The 22,962-nt window shown below is 45.5% G+C and overlaps 1 long non-coding RNA gene across 2 annotated transcripts; it reads left to right on the top strand.

Moving 5' to 3' along the window:
• Positions 1–544: 544 nt before the first annotated feature.
• On the top strand, positions 545–22,299 carry LOC127212332 (uncharacterized). Of its 2 annotated transcripts, none has more exons than XR_007833540.1 (3): positions 545–1,095; positions 17,026–17,276; positions 22,167–22,299. It is a non-coding gene; the product is annotated as an uncharacterized LOC127212332 (long non-coding RNA). The 2 variants fall into 2 exon arrangements; XR_007833541.1 differs by lacking the exon at positions 545–1,095 and adding an exon at positions 3,697–3,971 and having other exon boundaries at positions 17,030–17,276.
• Positions 22,300–22,962: the final 663 nt, after the last annotated feature.

Genomic DNA, 22,962 nt, shown 5'->3' with positions numbered 1-22,962 from the left:
GAGCCGGGCACCGGCCTCTGCCTGCGCCGCCGCCGCTGCCGCCGCCGTTACTGCCTTGGCCGCCCCGCTGCTGCTGCGCGCCCGCCCGCCCTGCTGGCGTTTTGTTGTGGTTCCTGCTGTTTTCTTTCTCTCTTTTTGCAGCCCCCCCAGGCTCTCAGGCTCCCCCCTCAACACCCCTGCTCCCCTCGCCCGCTCCCCCCGCGCTCCGTTCCTGGGGGGGCCGCGCTCTCTCTCCCCCCTCCCCACCCCCCGGCAAGCGAGCTCCCTTCTCTCGCTTTTTTCTTCTTCCCCAAGTTGCAAAATCAGAAATGGCACAGGCGGCAGCCGGGAGCGGCGCGGGGCGCAGCGCCGGGGGCGGCGGGCATGGGCCACGGCGCGCGCACACACTCGCCCTCCGCCTCGCCCGCACCCCCGCGCACACACACACTCGCACACACACTCGCTCACCCGCGCCGGGCGCCCGCCCGCCGGCTGGCCGCTCGGGCTACGCGCAGCGCGCGGGCTGAGCCGACATAGAGGAAGCGGCGAGGGCGGCGACGGCGGCGGCGGCGGTAGAGGAGGAGGTCGCGGCTGCAGGCGCCGCTGGAGGAGCCGCCTCGGCTGCTGCTGCGAGCGCCGCTGGAGGAGCTGGGGCCCGGGCGGGAGTCCGAGCTGGAGTCGGGGCCGCAGCCGGAGTGCGAGCCGAGGCCGGGGCTGCCCGCGCCGCCGCCGCTGTCCCGGCGGGAGCCCTCGCCTGATTTCAAGAGTGCAGGGAGCCTGGAGAGCCGAGCAGGATGCGGAGAGAAGCAGCCGAAGACGATCAGGGCGCTCGGGTGTCGGGGGGCCAGGTCCAGGGCCGGACACAGCCAGCCATTCAGGAAGGCAGCGCTGGAGAGCGGGAGGCAGCCGGCGAGGAAGATCACACACTTTGCTCTTTTTGTTGTGCGGGTGGCGCCGGGTCCTCTCTGCCTTCTTTCGGGAGGTGACGGAAGGGGGAGAAAAATATGAGATAATTCACGCCGGCGACGAATTCACAGCGAAATAGAAAAAAAATAAAAATCAGAAGAAAATACTTGAGAAAAAAAGGAAAAAGAGAAAGCGAGAGAGACATCCAAAGTAGGTCGAATAAATAATCCTCTTCTTTTCCTCTTTCTTGCTTCTTCTGCTTCTTCTGCTATAACACACAGAGCTAGTTAAAAAAACCCTGGAGATCGCCCAAAAATGTTCTTTTTTTAGTATTTTAAATAAGTGCTCTTCAGCCGGGAACCAACACCCTCCCTCCAAAAAAAAATCATATATATGTGTGTGTGTGTGTATAAAATAACGATAAGAAGAATACGCAGGGGGTGCCTCCTCCTCTTTTACAAGTTTAGTCTTCTCTCTTCTGCAGGAAAGGAGTGAAAGAGAAGAGGAGGGAGGAAAAGAGGAAGGGGGACAACTAGTAGACTATGTAAGAAAAGGAAAGGGGAGAGATAGGGCAAGAGGAGAGTGGGTGAGAGAAGGGAGAGGAGGGAGAGAGGGGCGAAAGAAAGAGGAGAGGAGAGGAGAGGAGAGGAGAGGAGAGGAGAGGAGAGGAGAGGAGAGAAGAGAGGAACCAAAAAATTGAATGCGTTTAAACGGGAGGACACTCAGAGCAATGTTTCCGAAAGGGGGATCTGCGCGAATGTCTGTATATAGTGAACTTTGACACTACTATTGAAACTGACACGTTTCTATGGAGATCGCTGCCTTATATGGAGCTCGTGTCAAGGAGCCAAGAGAAGGGCTGCTGGCAACTGATAATCAAAGGCGACTGACTGGTCAGAGCCCTGAATGGGGGGGGAGAGAAAATGGGAGGCTAAGGTTAGCCAAGCCTCCTGCACGCCATTGGTTGGAAAGCCCTTCCCCCCTCCCCCCCCCCCCAGCTACCTACAGTCTGGGATGTGGAGGGGAGGAGGAGGAGAGAAAGTGAGGGGGGGGGGTGTGCTTCTGACAAGCGTAATTTACATTGAGATCGCCCTGCGCTGCTATTTACTCTGAGACCTGATTAGTATGGGTCGTGTATGGTCACACACACACACACACACACACACACACACACACACACACACACACACACACACCAGAGGGGGAAGGGATGATGAGAGGGAGAACGTGTTGCGATGGGAAAAAGCGAGAACGAGAAAGAAATTACTCTCTATCTTCTGAAAAGTTTTCAAAATTAATTTTTATGAGCGTAACGAGTGTCACTGAAAACGGTTGGAAAAAAATTAATGAGGACGAAACTCTACCATTTTAATGATTTCTGAAGTATTCTGGTTTATAATCTTAGTTCACATTCAGCATAATCCTAGTCTGGATCCCGATCATTTTATGTACTTAAAAAAAAAAGCCCCATCGTTTAAAAAATCTGAAGTATATCATAGTTTCGGAGGCGTAATTACGACAAAGCACACTCATGAAATAGCAGCTACTGCCACAAATTCGATCCGAATCGATGATTCCTATTCATCTCAAAGATGATCTTAAAATAAACTTTCCAATCAATCTTGTTTTTCCTTTCTTCATCAATTTGTCCCCAGGATGCTCCAACTCCAAACAATGCTTCAATAATTATTAATAAAGCATTAGTATTGGTCCTCATATTGTCGTGGGGTGGCTGTTAGTGCGACAAGTCAGAGTCACAGGAAAAGAGCAAAGACGAAGATGGAGAAGAGGGAGGGGGAGGAGGAAGAGGACGAGGAGGAAGAAGAGTCAGAGTGTGTGTGTGTGTGTGTGTGTGTGTGTGTGTGTGTGTGTGTGTGTGTGTGTTGGGGGGGGGAACACGCTGAGACCCTATTCCGGAAGGTGATTGGTCGCAGGAGGAGGGGCAAGCGGGAGGAGCGGGTCCCGCCGCGGGCCTTGCAGGAATCGCTAGGTCGGGCTGCCACCTAGCGGACGGGAGCCGCTCCCAGGCGGCACACAGCCGAGTCCCTCCTCCCCTCCCCACAGGCAGCCAGTTCTTTTCTCCAAACCAAGACAGCACTTTGAAAATTCTTTCAATGGATTTTTTTTCCTTGAAAGATCGTACTGGGGGAAAACGATACTTCTATTAGTTACATATTCTCCAATCCCACACTTGCACCCCCCCTCGTTTTAAGATCGCTCCCATAGGCAGGCTCAGGCAGGCGCGGAGCGGCAGAGTGACAAAGCCGAGGCGGTTGCCACTACCCGGAATGGGAGTCCCTCTTGCCAGCCCATTCCTCGACTCGGGAAAGCGTAAAAGTTTGTCATTGCTCAAGCGTCCCGAGTGCCCCCAGGTAAAGATGGAAGTAAATGGCCAAGCTGTATCGAAAGAGGTAGGGTTTGGCTTTTAATATTGGCTCCCACTCACTAGGGAGGGCTTTAGAAAGCGCTGTGTGTTTTGGGCACACCGCTTTGCACTTCTTCGTCTCTGGGACCTACCGCTTAGTGGTCAATGATAATTTTTTAAAGAGCAGAATAAAGACTTTCTTATGTGTGCCGCACAGCTCTTCTATTTCAAATAATGGAGACTGCACCCTGCGTGCTGCAGCCCATTGTAAGAAGCTGATGGAGAGGCGGGAGAGGGGTGGCAGGGGCTCTTGGCCGTAGCTCTCTTAGCCCTAATATTCCTGATCAACTCTCCCGGTTCGTTTAAAGGTGAAATTGATCTGATTAAAATATGACACCCCCCCCTCAAGGGGGTAAAAAAAAAAAAAAAAAAAAAAGAAGAAGAAGAAAGGGAAAGCGAGGGAGCGAGGGAGCGCGCGCGAGCGCGCTGTTTATATAGAAATTCTAAAATATACACCCCAACAATCAGAGACAGAGAGTCGAGAGCAGCGGAACTGAACAGAGAAAGAGAGGCTGGGGGAGGGAAGCATCGTAAAAGAGGGGAGATGAAGCAAAAAGCAAGCGCTCGGCTTGATGGGTGCCGGTCTGCCTCCCTCGGACTCTCGACTGTACACGGTGGGTACCAGAAGCGAGACTCGGCCAAGCTCTGCCCTACCAGGCAAGTAACGCAACGATAATCGTTTGGAACTCGGGGAATCGTTTGTAACCTTCGATAACGTGGTTCGGCAGAAAAGCAATCTTTACTCGGCTTCCGCAGCCTAGAAACGTAATCAAGGCAGCCCAGGTGGGACCGGGAGAACTTTCTCCGGGGCCTGGTCCGGAGCTACCATTGCTCATCCATTCCGCTGCACCTCCTGTTAGCCCATCAGTCCAAATCCAAACAGGTCCCCTCACTAAACTCCCCACCGGGAACGGGAAAGGCTGCGTCGTCAGGGGACCCGAGACTGCATCAAGTTTAGCAGCCGCGCGGCCAGCCCGCAACGTTCAGGGAGGAAGCTGAGATGGACCCGGCAAGCTTGGGCACCTGTGCCAAGCCGCGCTGCAACATGGACCTAGCAAGGCGCACTCAGCCGCCAGCGGTCCGTCGCCGAGAGTGAAGTAAGGCAATCGATGACTGCCCGTTTGATGTGGGCGATAGTGTCAGCGGATTAAAAGGGACATCAGTGGGTCTCCCAAGTAGAGAACCCGCGGCGGCGAAGGGAGAGCCTCGAGGTAGTAAAGTCAGATTCTGCTCGCAGGGCAATGCGGGCTGGGGGGCGGGGAGGGTGTAGCCTCCCAGGAGTGGGGACCGAGGTCGTGTGTGTGAAAAGAAGAGCTTCAATTAAAACCTACAGGAGCGCTCCCTCCACCCCCGCACCCCCCACCCCACCCCCCGCGTCAGTCAGGGGCGCGCGTTTGCGTCAGAGGGCGCGCAGGGCGGGCTCGCCAAGCAAGGTTGGGGGTGGGGAACTGAAACCTGGGACTGCGCCCGCGGGCTGGGTGAGCTCTTCAATGAGTCAGCCCTGCCTGGAAGGGCTAGCCCGGGGTCAAGTCTTGTAGCAAAGTTGGGGGGTCGGTAGAGACTCAGTGGGAGAAGTGGCTCTCACCCATTCTCACTGTGCAACCTCTCCTTTCTGCGCTCCTACCCACGCTTCGAAACTTGCAAAAAAGGCCTCCGATTGATCCCCGGAGTAGAGGAAGTCGGCCTCTTCAGGCCTTGGGTGAAGCTGCGGGCTCTTCTGGTCGGAGATTGCAATTCTCAGTCTTAGCTCTAGGAGCAGGGGTGAGATGCTGTTTGTTGACGTTGCCCACAGCAGGGGAAGCCTTAGGCTTTCAGAAAGGGGAGCTGCTCATGCCCTTTTGAGTCAAGGGTCCCTAGTCTCCTGTGGGAGGCTTTAACGCGAAGCAGAGACTTTGAGGAGGACCTTATCCACCTACGGGCCTCTCTACTTCAGCAGCACCCAGGACTCAGTGTCCCCTGGGATTCTGAGCTCCTCAAAGCAGCTGCAAACCCACATGTGCTCACAGTCTTGCCTCCACCAAAATGGCTTCCGTAGAGGCCCTGAGGTCAGTTCAGGTTTGGGGAAGGTCTAATCTTGTTTCTTAAAGCTGTGGTTTGATACCAGCTTGCTGTACTTGCCTCAGGTCCTAATTTCTGTTATTGGATAGGGTACCTAAGAGAAAATGCTCATATGATTTTTTAAGGGCAACAGAGTTCTCAAACTGTGAAATTCCACACACATGTCCAGGCATGCTCAGTTGCTGGAATGGAAAAAGCAGTTGTAATTTCCATCTTTTCCTCTTCTGTTCTCTTGTTCGGATTTCTTCCCCTCTTCTCATCCACACTGTTGGCCTCACACCAGCCAGAGCCCTGGGAAAGTTAAATTGAGTTTGAAAGTGGTTACTGGACCGGCACCCATTGCGGACCAGCCTTGTCTTGGCATTGTATGTGTTTTGCCAGTGCCAGTCGAGGGCACAGCAAGGAGCTCCACTTTCTCCAGGGTAGGTCTGCGGACTCAAAGGGCCTTGGCGGGAAGGCCTCAGATCCACAGCCTTCTTTTTGTAATTTTCTTCTACTTTCCTAGTTCTTATAGACCCATTCAACACACAGGATTTCCAATGCAACTCTACCTAGATCCAATGCGAAGGTGCCCTCTGTTTGGGCAGAGGAATTAAGCTGCGGTTTACAATATCCCTTATGAGCTTCTAATAACATGGTTGGCTGTTAATCATTTTTTTTTAAAAAGCCTGCCACACAACACTTGATCTCCCAGTCAGGCATCTGGTAAATAGGTCGTGGGGGAGGAGAGGGTGGTCTGTGGCTGCCCTTGTAGTGGAAACTGGTGACCCCAGCCCCAGAGTCTGAATCTAAGTGTCTCTTTACCCCATTTGCATAGCTTAAAAAAAAAAAAACTAGGTAGGAAGCAGCCTAGCCTATTCTTCACTAACCCTTCAGTCTCTTTCGCACTGGCAGTTTGCTTTCCAGAAAGACACCAGTTCATATATTTTAGGTTATGTCACGCTGAGGAAAAAGTAGCTTTGTGAGGACATTTTAGAAATCTAACTCAAGAGACAACTTAACAAAAAACAAAACAAAACAAAACAAAAAAACCAAAAACCAAAAACCAAAACAAACAAACAAACAACCCCCCCAAAACCCCAAAACCCACAAACAAACAAACAACCCCCAAGTATGTACAGAAAATTCTCTTGTACATCACTTCTACACCCTTGAGTTGTTCAGTGTTATTCTCTTTAAAGAAACCACAGGACAGAAATAACTCTCATCTCATGTGGAGTGATGAACAAGCTTGCAGACCCTGCAAGAAAGGTCAGTTCTTCTGATCTTGATGCAGACCTTCTCTAAAGAGCTTTGTCTTAAAGGTACCAAATCAACTAATCTCTCCTGGCATAAGATTAAAACCAGGAAGAATACAGTAGAAGATGCATTTAACAAGATTTTGAACAATTTTTTTGGAGGGAAACAGTAAAGAATAGCACAGGAATGCCCACCGAATGTTTTAACATTACTAAAAAAGAAAGCAAACAAACCAGCCCCTTCAGTAGATCAGAAATATTTCCCCCACTCCTAAGATTGAACTCAGTCTGCATGAAAGCTGTCCAACTGCAAAAAGTAAGAAAGCCAGAGTGGAAAGGCCAGACTAGGATTTGGGCTTCTGCTGGCCTGAGTAGGGGGACCTAGGTGCACATAGGGAGCCTCAGAATTAGCAGGCTTTCATATCCTCTGTCACTCTGGTAGCTCAGACATTTCTTCTTTGTCATCTTTGAGGAAAAAAAAAAAAAAAAGCTCAGAGATAAGAACTTTACCTTACTAAGTGTTATGGGAAACATAAGAGAGACTCCCATATTCTGCCTGGGCTTCCGGTTAGAGTCCAGGATTAACAGTCTTGGAGGATGGCAGGACGACAAGGCAAGAACTGACCTTTAGAAACAGACCAAGAGGAAAAGTGACAGTCATTTTCAGCACATCAGCAAAGCCAGAGCCAAATATTTACCTTTTTATAAAAACCAAGGCTTGACTATAAAAGAACATTTGCAAAAAAGAAAGAAGGCTGGCTTTTTTTTTTTTTTTAATGTTACAATGCATATTCTTTTATTTTTAAATGCCTGGTTTGACTGAAGAGCAACTACGTGGCTATTCTTCCCAGAGAAAATGGGCTGGCTGAGATGAAAAGTTGAGGTTTTGAAATGAATTTGAAGGTTGTTAGATTACTCTGACAACACAACCAGCTGTACTGTATAATCATTTCCCATAATAATTACCTGTCAGAGCACCTATTTCTTTTACTCCAGGATTAGCCCATCAGAAGAGAGCTAAGTTGGACATTTCTCTGCCTAAAGACTGCTTGAATGTGTTTGAATCTCTAATGCCATTTTTTTTTCCACCTACTGATATAAACTAGTGACTGGGGAAGTACCCAGTAAATCTAGAAACCGCAGTCATACTGCAATTGTATTTACCTACCAGAAATGGATCAAAATAGTAAACCTAATATTTTTCTTCTAAACTGTCAGTGGAAAGATGTGTTTATCACAGTGTCCTCCATCTTTGAGGGGGGAAGGGTTCAGGTAAAGTTTAAATGAAAAAGGATGTACATCTCTGGTACACACCATACAGAGCAGCTAGTAATTATGCCTTATGCTAGGACATGTATATTTTATTTACCCAATTCAGAGGCAGAAAATCCACATAGCTCATCCACAGGAGGAGTTAATAAAGTATTCCAAATGCAGGACCTAACAAAACTCAGGGTAGTTCTATGTTTTATTGTTAACCCCTTGCATGAAATCTTCTGAAGCTGAAAGGAGAAAGCAAAGGGCTTTGTGTTAGTTGATCCTAGGCTATTCTAGGGCTCAGGTTGGTGTGAAAGGGATGAGGAGGTCACTTGAAATCTCCTTTTATCTACTCTTATTTTCTCTCTGGATCAGCAACTTTGAATAGGCATCATCTAATCGCTCTTAATGGAAAGAAACTATGGGAGCAACAAAAATGCCTTTGCTCCAGAAGCAAATACATGCCTGCGGACAGCTAGCTGAGCTTGTATAGGACTGCATCTTTGCACACATGAGCTTAGGGTGTTGGAGGCCATGGATGCATGGGTATGTCTCATATACTGAAGGGGTTGGGTGGATTCTGTTGTCCTTTGTGTATAAGTATGTTCACACGTGTACATTGTAATTTGCCATCACATCGGTGATACTTTCAGCTGATTCTCCCTTAAGCTTTTTCTTGTCCTCAATTTCAGGCCACATTTAAGTGGTATAAAAACACATTAGTAAGAACTCAATTGTCAGCCATTTAGAAAAGCCATCTTATTTCCTTTCTGTCTGCAAGCAGAAGTCACCAGATTGAAGGGTTTCTCCTCAGTATGTGGATGGGATGACAGGTGGAAAAGCAAGCCCTTTACTTTCAATTTCTCTAGCTTCAAATTCAATTAGACAAAATGCAATAAACAAGCAGAAGGCAGGAGCTGGACATAAAGTTGCTCCAAAGTTTTTTTTTTCTCCTTTAGATTTGTATTTCCAAATTACTGGAGCTGATAATTGATTACAAATTATTTTGAAATTAGAATTATTTTAGTAAGACTCAGGTTGACAAAAACAAACAAAACAAAACAAAACAAACAAACAAACAAAAAACCAGAACTCAGTGTGTCTTCCTTTGAGTTTGCTACATTTATTTTAAAAAGAAATATGAATAGTTATCTGGAAAAGGACATTTGATTTCTAGGACTGAAAGCAGTGGGCTTTTCCTCCCTAGGAAGCATGCTTCTTCCCCCCCCCCCCCCCCCCCGCCCGCCCCATGTCCTTCTAAGCAGAATTCTAAGCCTGGGCCACTGCTATAAATTCCTTTAGGGGAATACTCTGTTACCAGGGCTACAAGTTCTCATGTCAACCTGCCAGCCTGTCTGCTTCCTGATACAGATACCCTTGGTTGTAGAGGCTGGGAGCCCCAGCCGCCCTTTTCCTACTACCAGCCTGCTGAGATTGCATCGCAAAAGTTAGAGCCTGGGTAGGAGCAGATTAATCTCTCTTTAACGCCTCTCTTTCCCACTTAGGATTTTGTACCCCGACTGATATATTTCCTCAGGTTTCCTGGTGAATAGAAGCAGTAGGGCAGCCTGGTCCACTGAGAAGTAAACTAAGTAGAAGGGTCTTAACTGTGGATACTTGGAAGCGCCTGTGGGGCATCAAATCAACGTTTAATACATTGTTTCCACTCAATGTGCATACATCCTGGACCCGATTGGGTTTAACTTTAAGAAAGAAGGAAGATAAAAGGACATGGCAAGAAAAAAGAGGGCAGGGGGAGGGGAAGGAAAAACAACAAGGAAAAGAAAGTTAAAAGTTATGGAGACTCCCATTTTCAAGGGCGAAGCAGCTGCTTGCTCAGAGCCGCAGCAGGCAGAGCCAGGCTTCCTGACCTTTCTAGCCTTTTCTTTCCTGAAGTCACTTTGGGAATTAGAGGCTGCTTCCTCCAGATGAGAACTCAGAGCTCTTCTTAGGTGGGTGTTATTTGATTTACATTTATCTCTTAGGGACAGTAGGGGTGGTCCTGGGTGGATGTGATGAAGGGCTGAGTTCAGAACCTGGTTGCTTCCTCTGTGTTTTGCTTTTAAAATTTTAATGAAGGTTTTGGTGGCACAAACTGACAGCTGTCTCTTGTTACTGCTCAGAAGAAATGGTGATTTTTCTCCGTAGGTATTCAGCTTGATGGACTCTGACCTTGAAGCTAAGACTGGATGGAATACCCCCCCTTCCCGCCCCACACCTTAGCCCAAGAGTCCATCCTGGCCCCTAAAAGTCAGCTGTTTACTCCCACCTGCTCTTTTAGCTCCTGGGTACAGTCCAGAGGGGGCAAAAGGCAAGTCCCTTTGTGGCAAAGCCTTGTCCATGCAAATTCAACATTGAATAAATTAACCTCAAACCAGCAAGTTGGGGTGTAGTAGTTTAGCAGGACTAATTGCAGACAATGTAGCTGAAATGACTTTTCCAATTAGCTGCTGGTTGGAGTTTAGTTGGAGGAACTGTCAGCTCCAACGATGGGTAATTGCTTTATTGCTCACAAACCTATCATCTATTTAGAACATATGTGCTAATTACTCTGGATGGGCGTCGACAAAGAGACCATAAATCTAATAGCACTTTAAAAAGTCTATGGTGCTTGTAAGCAACCCCAGTCCCCTGACTTTCTGCCAGGCCTAGGTTAGTGTGGTAAATGGCTTTCCTGAAGGCACAGGTTGAACTGGAGGCGCCAACCCGGTGCTCTGGTAAAATTGCGTGTAGGAGAGCAAATGTCTCCTGTCCCCTGCTTGCCTTCAGTGTGAAGGAGACAAATCACTGTCACCAAAGCCAGACGCCGGCCCCCTCAACCGCACACCTTTTAAGTTTTTTTTTTTTTCCGTAAAAGATTAGTTTGGAAATCTTTTAATTGGATTATGTTGGGAAATTAATCTCCTTTAGCCTTGGCTTAATTTATTGTGGATAGTGTCACGAAGAAAACCCTGTAACTGCAGTAAGGGCCGCGTCCCTTTGTTCCTTTCCTTGGCGCTCTAAAGTCTCCCAGCTGCGGGAAACATTGGTGCCTTAGGCGTCTGGAGTGAGAAGGGGCAGAGAGACACATCTGGCTGGAAGGCCACAGGAGTCCCAACTCAGTCTCCTTTGTCTTAAACGCACCTTTCAGTTCCGGATTCTCCAGCGCCAAATCCCCAATCCCCACCTCACCGAGCTTTGATCCAAGACGTTCAGAGTTTCTTAGGGACCTGCCACCCAGGAAGGAGGTTGGAGAAGCTGGTGGAGGGAGCGGGGTGTGCGGTAGGAGACTGCCTGGCACTCTCGCTCGCTCGTTTGCTTTCTCCTTCGCAATCTCCTTCTGCATCTCTAGCTGGGCTCCAGCTATTAACAGATACTCTCCACCTCTCTGAGGGGGGGAAAAAAAAACCGCGCAGCTAGCTCTTGGCGTTGTCCTCCACTCAACTCTGGAGACACTTCTTATTGACGTGCACAGCGCTTGATACCGGCTAGGGTCCATTCCCAGCACCCGCGCATTGTTTATGCTGCGACCTCGGGTTCAACCTCCTCACGGCGCGCAGGAAGCCGGGTCTAGCATTGCTGGGGCGGAGCAGGGAAGGAGGTAGAGCCTAGCCCGCCGTGCCTCAGCAGGAGATAACAACATCTGCCTGAAACGGGACACCTACTTTTGCAGCTCAATTTAGCTCTTAATAGCAGTCCTCTGAGGTGTGCTTAATTGATGGGGATAAAGGCGTAATGACTTGACGAGGAGACGCCAATGATCCTTTAATATACTTTTAAAAGAACAACAACCACCCCAAACACCCGCGGGTCCACGCTCCGTAGGGTGTGTGTGGGAGGGGGAGGTTGGGTCTCAGGCTAGGAAAGTGCACTGATGCTGTTCCTACCTGGAGGCGCCTGGTGAGCCCAGGCTCTCCGGAGCCGACCCTCGCTAAGGTCGGTCCAGCTGCGAGTTTTCCCGTAGCTGCTGGGAGGGAAGGGGAGCCTAGTGACAAGTGTGTGTGTGTGTGTGTGTGTGTGTGTGTGGTGACTGGCAGGGAGGAAGTTAGAGACGGGGAGATGCTCTTGCTAGGCTCTGGGTGGCCTTGTCGGCCAGGAGGACCCCTGGTCTAAGGACCGCAGGAAGGTCGAGTGCGGGTGCTCTGCGGGGCCTCGCAAGTTCCGCCGCCGTCTAGATAGCTAGGCGTTGGGACCGAGAAGCACGCGCCCGGTGAGAGTGCATGCGCGCGCAAACCGCCCCCAAATGCAGAGCTAGGGCACAGCAGCCTTGAGCACGTGGCGGTATTTAGGCCCAGGGTGTCCAGAACCCTGAGGCCCGACACGTACGGATTTATCTGTTCTGGAGGCAGGTCCCGAAGCTGAGTCGGAGCAACCCCTGAGCAGAGCAGCCTCCGCTTAGGACCTACGTTCACAGCCCTCTCTTCAGCAGTGTCCCTTTCTTTGGCCCAATTTCCCATTGCATAGTTCCAGATGGATCTCCAGGGTTAAAGAAATGTTTCATAGGCTCCAGGACAGAACTTAGGCTCACACAAGCACTAAAAGGAAAGGGGGTGAAAAAAAATCGGGTTGCCTTTTCTGTTTGCAGGGGCAACGGTCCCAGGATATGGGCAGCGGTTTCTTTAGCTGGGTTTTGCAAACCTCTTGATGCACGTGTTGGAGACGATAACTTTAATGCTTCAGGGCTCGCTTCCTCAAGACTCAGAAGGAGAAAAGACTGAAATCACTCTTCATATTTGGTTGCTGTAAGAGATGCAGGTGTTTAGACTGTAGCTACTGTCTACCTTAAGCACACACAACAGGGACCAAAGAATGCCAAGAAATTGATTTTTCCCAAACCCTCTTGTGGAGGGAGTACATGCTGAGGTACTAGGAAATCTTCAAGGCCAAGAATTTGAAGACATGCAATTAAGAATCCAGGTGTCTGTTTTTCTCCGCTCTCTGAGGTCGCTGTCCAACCTCACCTAGCGTGTGTCCGCCCTATGTGGCTCTCTAGAAAATCAAGTTTCACTGTAGCTTAGCGTTGAGCTCGAAGCTCCTCCGCAGCCGCAAGCTGGGCAGGATGGAGAGCTGGTTCCTGGGATCTGGTACCGTCCCCAGGCTCTTACAAGTAAGGCCTTAAGCCTAAATTCATGGCCTAGCTGATGATTCCTTCTCAGACGCACCCTACGCCCCCCTTGATTAAGCCGAGAGAGAGGGGCGGGTTCTGACTAGGGCTTTTGGGAAGGCCCAACGGTCTTTGGGCAGCCAAGGTCCTGACCCGCCCGCGGAGCACTGTCCACTGGGGCGGTGGTCCGCGCGGTCTCCCTGTAGACAAACTTAGGCCCCTTCCCACCACAGTCAAGGGCCCATACTCTCCCATGTAACCTCACCCTCCATAATGCAGGCCCTTGGGGCGACTTCTTCGGTTTAACACACCAGGCTTTCCCCATCAGGCCTGAGGAAGTGGAGTCTCAAATTCCCCTCAGCCAACAGCTGCTGCGAGATCCACATTCCTCCTCTGTTCTAGGGTCATCTCCCGACACTGGGTGAAAGTGCAGCGCCCAGTACCTCAGAGGTTCTCTGCCTAAGACAGGCTTGCTAGGTCGCCTTTGGACATCATGAGGCCACTCTCTTGGAGACACTGAAGGCCACCCAACGGGTTAGGCTGCGCAGTGACAAAGCCCGCAGCCTGAGCAGGAGAGTTCAGGAAGGAACTTTGATCCGGACAGGGGGTGGCGCACGCTCCGCAAAACCCGGTGCGGGTGCCAGGGTTCACACTGCGGCTTTGCGACTCCCCGATTCATTACTGCGAAGTACCTGGGAATGGGCCCCGAGGGAGGGTGAGCTGCCCTAGCCCAGCCCCGTAAAATTCAAAGATCCCTTGGCTGAAACTGTCTTTGCGAGTCATTGCCTGTGCATTGGCCAGAGCTCGGAGCCTCGCAGCTCTTGGGGATTGCCTGGAGATTCAATAGGCCTGGCTATGATGTTGGAAGGAAGGAAAAACCGATCTGAGGGCAGAATTGGAGGACCACAAAACGTTTTTAAAAAATTATTATTATTATTTTTTATTTTAAAGATGATCCTGAGCTTAAGAAGCCAGAGAGCTCGTGGACGTTAACCGTGTCCTGTTTTTAATATGGACCCCTCTCCCGCCCCCACTCCATGTGTGGTAGTGTGCATGCCTTGGCATTTTGTGGAGGTCAAAGGACAACTTTCAGAATGAAGTTCTCCTTCCTCGGGGTTTGAACTTAGATAGGCTTGGTGGCAAATGCCTTTTTAGCGGCGCTATCTCACGGGCCCCTTCTATACACGTTAAACCATCCATCTGCAAAGCTGGGTCAACACAGAAAGAACTACAGCGTAGTTCATAAAACACCAAATCTTAAGAGTCTTTCCGGGGGTTGCTTTATAATCTCTCAGTATAGGAAAATGGCCTGTACTGAACACCAAATACGTTGAAAAGCATCTTCCTCCAGGCAGGGATGGGATCGAGGAACGGAAATACCACCACCTCCCAAAACAATGTGTTGGAAAGGACTGATTGCAGGGAAACTAGTGTTCCAGATGCTGCTGTGCAAGAGGGGCTGCAAGTGTGAGCAGGTAAAACAAAGAGAGTGACATTGTTAACAAAAACCCATCTAATTAACAATGACTTCATTTGATTGGAAGAATGAAGAAGCCTTTTTAAATCAATCCAGATTTACAGGCCTAAGCACAGCCAATTTATGAATATGAGCCCAACTGGGGTCTGCTTTCTTTCAAAGATGTCATCTCAGGGGTAATAGCATAGGTGAAGTCATTTGGTTACACTGTGGAAACTTTTATAGTGCCTTCCTTGGGAATTTAATTCAGTGCTTCTTCATTTTATTAGGAACAGACTGACTCCATCAACTGGGCTCTCCCTGTTTAGAGGCAAGACTGCTTGAAGCAATTAGGCTCATAATTAGCATAGTTTTACTGACCCCAGCAGCAGCACCACTCCTTAGATTAGCCACTTCTTCAAAGTGGGGGAAAGTGTGTGTGTGTGTGTGTGTGTGTGTGTGTGTGTGTGTGTGTGTGTCATAGCATGCTTCCCAGGTGTCCAGGTAGGGGAAATACACAAACAAACAGGGCACCATGCAGTACCCAGGGCCTGAGTGTTTGCTTCAGAACCTGGTGGGTTTTGGCGCCCTCTCTGATTTTGATTTCACTTTAAAAACTTCTCTTCTTTGATTCTGTTCTGTCAGAACTGTCTTTTAAAAAAGTTTCCCATTGTATTCTGTCCTTCTCTGTGCTTAGTAGAAAATGTTAGTGCCCAGGAAAGGGAGGACATTCATTGAGTCCTTGAAATTCTGTTAGATGACAACATTCATGTGCTCATGTGCATGTGTGTGCAAGTCTGTGCGCATCTCTCTCTCTCTCTCTCTCTCTCTCTCTCTCTCTCTCTCTCTCTCTCTCTCTCTCTCTCTGTCTCTCCCTGCCCCCTCTGTGAGGGTTTCTCAAACCTGGCAAGGATCCAGAATTCAAGAGAGTGATTTAGAAGGATCAAGAGTTTGGGGTCAGCATGCACCCTGTAATGAGTTCAAGGCCAGGTTGGACTGTTCTGTTAGGAAACAAGTTATGAAGAGAGTCTAGAAGGTAGGTGTGGGCCAATAATTCCTCTCTCCATTTTAAAGGGATCTCTGCAAAATTACGCTGCAGCCCTTTCCCTGTCAATTCAGTCAGTTGGCAGCAAGCATCTTTAGGAAAAGAAAATGTCTGCAGTTCAAAGCAGCTGGAAAAGAACAGTTTTTGCTTTTGCCACGTTCATAAAGTCGTGAGTAGATATGTACAGGCCGGTATTGCTCCTGTCTACCTCTCCTTTTCCTAAACACACATTTCTCTGTAAGATTTCACTAGATTAAATTGCTGACAGTTCATCAGTAGCAGCAACAATGTAATTCCCCTAACCTTATTAAATCAATAAATACTAGATTCATGCATTGAATTAAAAATGCATCAGCATGACCAGGAATTGTGATCATATGGCTCAGACCTTGGGATTGAAGATGCCACTCAAAACCTGAGTGGTTAGCATTTGCTTAATCTAATTACTTGCTTTTGATCTGTGATTAAGTATTCTACAGTTTCAACATTTCAGGAGCCCCAGTGATGTTTTTAAATTTTGTTTATTAAAAAAAAAAATCTTCTCGCTATCTCCTTATGTACAACTACAGAAATTATGCCTGCATGGAAGAATGGTAATAAGCTGTGACGTTGTAGTTCCAATCATTATTTCCCCTTAGCATACATTAGCTAAGTAAGATATACTAATGTGCATAGATTTATACGTAAAACATGTCAATTTAGACAATAGGGCTTTGTTTGTTTGTTTGTTTTTAGGTGCTATATCCCAAATTTAAGGTTTCATGCATACTATCCTAGCAATCTGACACAGAGTGCGTCCCCAGCACATGCTGTTTGTATGACTAACTATCCTGAGTGTGGGCGTGTTATTGTACATTGACTATAACGGTTTCATTTTAAAAAGAAAGCACATTTATCTCTCAGCACTGTTGACAATTATAAACAAAATAATTATTTTTCCCTTTAAAAATGCTATTTATTTATTTATACGATCTGGTTTACTTGGTGAAATCCACACTATGAGAAGCCATTACAAATTTCAACTCTTTAAACTTTATGTAGCACTTAGAAAATTACATGTGTCTTTAACATTACATTTGATGATGCATAAAGAAGCACATCATATGGGGTTTACTAGAAAATGTTATAGAAGTTGTAGATTTGTATGTAGATTTACAGTTAAACCCTACTGAGAAAGGCACATGCATAACACGTGAAAGTCAGATGGGAAAGGCAAGATTCCTCCTCAGATATGTGACCATACTAACTAACAATGCAAATGACTTAGAACACTCATCCCCTATAGGTGTCAGCCAGTATATTTGGTACTGAATTCTAAAGATATAGTCATGACCCTGAAGTTCACCATACTGTGGAAGAAAAATATTTATTTGACAAAACAGGCAATCAACTGAAATCTATCCTCTTTAAATAAACTGATTCTTCAGTGTTTCCCCAGTGTTGGTGTGAGTTGTTGTCTGTGATGTCCCCCAGGGCTCTTTCCGCTGCTGATTTGGTATAGAAAGCAGCCCTGCATGATGGATGACTGTGTCATTGCAGCCAGCGAAGGATTAATTTGTTTCATTGATTTCTCTTTAGGCAGATTGCCAGAATTTGCTGCTTCCCACCTTTCCTCAAGACTTCTAGAAGTAATAGACAGTAATAGTCTAAGACAAATCAGCTCCTTCTTGTAAAATAGAATGAGGAAACTGAGAGTCCTAGGAAAGCTGTGGCAAATATCTTTACTGGCATACAGAGGAGAGCAATTAATAAGCTACTTTGTTGGCTTTTGAAATACTTTTAATTGGAAAAATTCTGCAATTGATGGCACGTAACAGAACATGTAGATTGTAAGTAAACACTTAAGTTTGTTCCGTTCCATAAATGTTTTATAATTTGTAGTTGACCTGTTTAGCTAAGGGGGAGAATGTATATTACCTATGAGACTGGCAAATGCTTTTCTTTCACTGCCAGATTTAGAAATTAAATAACACATTACCTAATTTTAAGTCAATTTACCTCATAGGATTTTTTGGTAGGATAATTTGATCCAAAAATAGTTTGGAAACTCTGGACAATGACCTGTATTGGAATATAAAAATACAATATTAAAAAAAGAAACCTAAAACATTTTCTCATTTAAAAAGTAGAGTCTCCACATAAGAGAGACTTTTTAAAAATTAAAAGTGACATTTTGTGTGTTTTTCCAACCTCCAAGAATTTAAATAAGATAAAATTATTATTAAAGTTATCTATATTAACTTGACAGTATTTTAACACATGTACTGTAATTAATTTTTGATGCACTTTTGGAGAAATGCGATTTAAAAATTTCTATTACTACAAAGTTGTGCATAACAAATCTTTAGTCATATGTGGCCATTTCCACACAATATATTATTAGAGAAAAGCAGCTAGTCACCCTGAAGATACAGACTGCTTTGTAGATTCCTGTCATTGATCGCCAAGCTGCTTTCCAGAAAAGTTCTACCCTCTATACTAATACTCTGAGAAGAAGTTCTCTGTGAATGCAGTGCTTTAATGTACATTGAGCAGGCAAGGATGGCAGGACCACACCCTTTCCCTGTGTTCTGAAAGCAGTGCCAGTACTTTGCATACACTTAGTGTCTCAGAAGTATTTTTCCAACTGCAGATGTGAAATAGGGAAGCTGGTTATACAAATCTACTTATTTCCTTTCTGTAGTGCTGAAAATTATATTGATTTAATGATATCAAGTTATACTTTTTATGCAATTAGTTGTGTAGTAAAAACCAATATTGTCATGTGCTAATGTTTTTTCCCCTCTACTGTGCCGAGGTGGTAGTCCATGCAGCATCAGCAAATTTACACTTTTCCTGTGTGCTGCTGAGAGAAAAGAGGAACATCTGTTTCCAGTACATATCTGCATCATAATGACAATTAATGAGCCATTATGGTTGTATAGAGTCAATATATTTTGCTGAGTGATCTATACTTTCTTGTTGGAAAATTTCCTATATGCCAGAGGCACTTGGTTTTTACAGGTAGGCTCCATGTAAGATCTTAGAAAGACCTGTGCTGACTTTAAGGCAAACTATTGCACTTACGACTTGTCTTAGTAAAAACAAGTAATATTAGGCTTCCAGATATTACTGACTCTCCCATGTTTCTCTTAGGCTTACGCTTAGAATACAAGCCGCTGAGCATCATCTCTCTCACTCTTAAATGACTTTATTAAACTGAAAATATAGCTTAGTTTGTCTTTCGTACATTTTGTGAACTTCTTGTTTTCACTATATGGAAGAGTGGAAATTAAATAGTATGTTTCATTTTTTTTCTTATATTAAGGGAACATAATGATCGCTACCCCCAAAGCGGAAACTCAGGTCCTCACATGCTAGGCACACAGAACCATTTCCGCTGGCCTTTACAATTCCAGAGAAATGTTTTCATTTACTTTAGCTTTCGATTACAGATGCTTTGGTGGTTACATAAAAATGATTAAAAAAGCATTTCATGTGAAAAATGACTGGATGTATATGTATAATTATAGATATGTATATCTGTTTTACCTAAACTTGAAAAATCAAACATTACCAGTTAAACTGAAGCCCTCTGGAATGTGTTCTCATATGGCTTCTAAAGACATGACTTTGTCTGAGGTTTGGTGGTTATTATCTGTTTGCCTTAAAAAAAAAATAGTCTGAAATGTGACATCAGTGATTTATGCTTCAGTAAGTGAATACAAATGCTGGCTCTGTGACTGCTGTTAGAATGCCTGATCCCCTCTGATGAGGCATTTCTCTGCCTTGCCATCTTTGTCTACAAAATTGGTTTCTGGTGTGACTGTAACCATACTTAAAAACAGAAATTATCCTGTGTTTTCCATATGACAAGAAAAAAAGTGAAGATTTGATTAGAGAAGTTAGCTAGCTTGACCAAGACCGTATAGCAAGTCAAAGAACAAGATCCAAAGTCAGGTCCTCTGACTCCTAACTGGGTACTCTTTTTCTACTTCATAGTGTGATGGTTGTAAGATGGTTCTTAAGGAGAAGGGGGCGGTATAGAAAGGAAGGGTGTGGTAAGGGCAAAGAAAAAATAGTGAAGTTACATCAAGCTACAAGTTTGGTAGAGAACAAAGGAGCATGTGGGTCTAGAGCATTTGAATCCTTTTTGTATTTTTCAAAAACCGTACTTGCAAAGAACAACAGTTAAATAGCAAGAGGGATTTCAGTGGTCTCTTTACCTCCAGTTACTGTCTGCCCTCCTTAAAGGACTTGGACCAGGAAAACAGGCATGGCTACAAAGATCCCTTCACCTTCTCTCAGTCAGGACTTTAATGACTTTGTCCTGTATACAGTTTGTGCTATGTTCACAGCAGAAATGACTGTCTACTTGAGAAAGCCTTTGGTTTCTCCTTATTTAGTACAGGGGCATGAAAGTGAAAGTGGCACAAATGAAATGATTTGCAGAAATGCTCTTAAAAATCTCGTTGGAGAAAAACCTTCTAAGTGTAGCTGTGTAGATCCACATGGATGCACTTTCTCTTTCAGGCTTTCACTCTAGCAAATTCAATTCATTCTTAGTTGAGATGAGTAAGCCTGATTCACAGTGTTCACACAGGGCTCCTCTCATGAACAAAACAACAGTTAAAACTCATCTTTTCTTGGATTTATTTCTTCAATAATCATAAACTCGTTGGTTCCAAAAAATATGGACATTTATTTGGGAATTTATAAAACTATTAATAATCCTCTATAAAATGTTTTTATTTATTCTTTGAGAATTTTATACAATGGTTTATTAAGAATTTAAAAATATGTTTTCTCATACATACACCTGACTGCAGTGTCCCCTCCACCCACTGCTTCCAGTACCCCCCTCCTCCTTCCCCTAGACTCCACCACCCCCACTCCAGGTTTCCCCCCCAAAAGAACAGGCCTTCCAGGCACATAAACTAAACATGGCACAACAAGATACAATAAGACCAGGCACACAACCTCACATCAAGGCTCAGTGAGCCAACCTAGCGGAGGAAAAGGGTCTCAAGAGCATGTGTGCTACTTAGTTGATTCTGCAAACCATGGTCCCCTAGTGCTCTCAACCCCTCTGGCTCCTACAATTTCTCCTCCCCATCTTCTGCCAGCTCCCTGAGCTCTAATGGGGAGGGGCCTCAATGGATAACTCCAACCTGGGCTCTCTCTCCATCTAATGTTTGGCAATGGGACTTTGCATCTGCTTACATCAGCTGCCAGAGGAAGCCTTCTGATGATGACTGGACTAGGCATGGATATATAGCTAAATATCATTAGGAATCATTTCGCAGAATTTTTTTCCAGTTGTCTTTGTTTCTATCCTAGGTCTCTGGGCTATCCAGTCTCTGGTTCCTAGCTATCTAGGTAGTGTTGGCCATGGCATCCATCTCATGTAGTGGGCCCCAAGATAAATCAGACATTGGTTGGCCTCTCTCACAAGTTCTGTGCCACCATTGCCCCAGCACATCTTCCAGGCAGGGCAGATTATAGTTAGAAGGTCTTGTGGCTGGGTTGGTGTCCCAGTCCCACCACTGAAGGCCTTGCCTAGTTACAGATGATGGCTAGTTCAGGTTCTATACCCCCCCCCCCCAACCTCCCAGGTACTAGGAGTCCTTCCTAGGAGTTTCTAGTGCACTAGATTTCCACATTGCCCACAGATACTCTCCATTTCCTGTCTTCTTTCCCAGTACTCTCTCCCTGCACTCTTCCCCACCACCTGATTTCTCTTATTCCTATCTTCACCCACTTCCACTCCAGGCACAAAATCTACTCTATATCCCCTTCCCAGGGAGATTCATGCACCCCCTCTCTGCCCATCAGAGTCCTCCTTGTTACAAACTGTGTCTGTGGATTGTAGCCTGACTATCTTTTACTTAACAGCTAATATCCACTTGTAAGTGAGTACATACCATGTTTGTCTTTGTGTGTCTGGGTTGCCTCACTCAGAATGACTGTTTCTAGTTCCATCCATTTGCCTGCAAATTTCATGATATTATTATTTTCTTTAACTCCTAAACAATACTCATCGTGAGAGTGCACATTTTATTTATCCATTCCTCAGTTGAGGGACATCTATATTGTTTCTGTTTTCCGGCTACTATGAATAAAGCTGCAATGGACATAGCTGAGCAAGAGTTCTTGTGGTGGGATGGAATGTCCTCTGGGCATATGCCCAAGAATGGTATAGCTGGGTCTCAAAATCGATCTGTTCCCAATTCTCTGAGAAGCTGCCATATTGATTTCCATAGTGGCTGTACAAGTTTGCATTCCCACCACCAATGGAAGACTGTTCCCTTTTCTCCACATCTGCACCAGTATGTCATTTATCTTAGCCATTCTGACAGGGTTAAGATGAAATCTCAAAGCAGGTTTGATTTGGATTTCTTTGATGTCTAAGGATGCTGAACATTTCTTTAGTGTTTTCAGTCATTTGATATTTCTTCTCTGTTTTAATTGAGTTATTTTGTTTTTTGATATCTAGTTTTATGAGTTCCTTATATATTTTGGGTATTAGTCCTCTACCAGATGTGAAATTGGTATAAATATTTTCTCATTCTGCAGGCTGCCATTTTGTCCTATTTATAGCATCCTCTGACTTACAGAAGCTTTTCATTTTCATAAGGTCCCATTTATTGATTGTTAGCCTTAGTGCCTGAATTACTGTTCAGGAAGCCATCTCCTGTACCAATGTATTCAAGGCTACTCCCTGTGTTCTCCTCTATCAGGTTCCGTGTATCTGGTTTTGTGTTGAAGTCTTTGATCCACTTGGACTTGAGTATTGTGCAAGATGATAAATATGGATCTACTTGTATTCTTCTACATCCAGTTTGACTAGCACCATTGTTGAAGATGCTGTCTTCTTTTCCAGTGTGAATTTCTGGATTTTAAAAAATCATGGTGTCCATAGGTGTGTGAATTTATATCTGGGTCTTCAACTCAATTGCTTTGACCAACATATCTGCTTTTATGCCAATACCAAATAGTTTTTTATTACTATAGCTTTCTAATAAACTTGAAATCAGGGATGGTGATACCGCTGGAAGTTTGTCATTGTTCAGGGTTGTTTTAGCTATGCTGAATTTTTTGTTTCTTCTGTGAAGTTGGGTATTGTCTTTTCAAGGTTTATAAAGAATTGTGTTGGAATTTTGCTAGGGATTGTGGTGAATTTGTAGATTGCTTTTGCTAGGATGGTCATTTTTACTTTGTTAATTCTACCAATTCATGAGCATGGGAGATCTTTCCATCTTCTAATATCTTCCCCCATTTCTTTTTTCAAATTTATGAAGTTTCTTTCTTTTTTTTTTAATTAAACATTTTTTATTTGTTACATATACATTTATATTATTACATATAATATACATATAAACTACCTATAGCAAGAAGAACCATGACACAATCAGGAATTAATTATATAAATGTTACATTCTTAGTGTTTCGACTATTTGGTGTAGGACACATTTTAACCATACTTACTGCCAGTACCTCCTTTCTCCTCTGCCCCTTTCCCTGTGGTCTTTTTCC

Source organism: Acomys russatus, chromosome 30, assembly GCF_903995435.1.
Source record: "Acomys russatus chromosome 30, mAcoRus1.1, whole genome shotgun sequence".
Taxonomy (NCBI): domain Eukaryota; kingdom Metazoa; phylum Chordata; class Mammalia; order Rodentia; family Muridae; genus Acomys; species Acomys russatus.
Note: the sequence above shows the minus strand (reverse complement) of the source record. Positions and strands in the feature narration are given on the sequence as shown.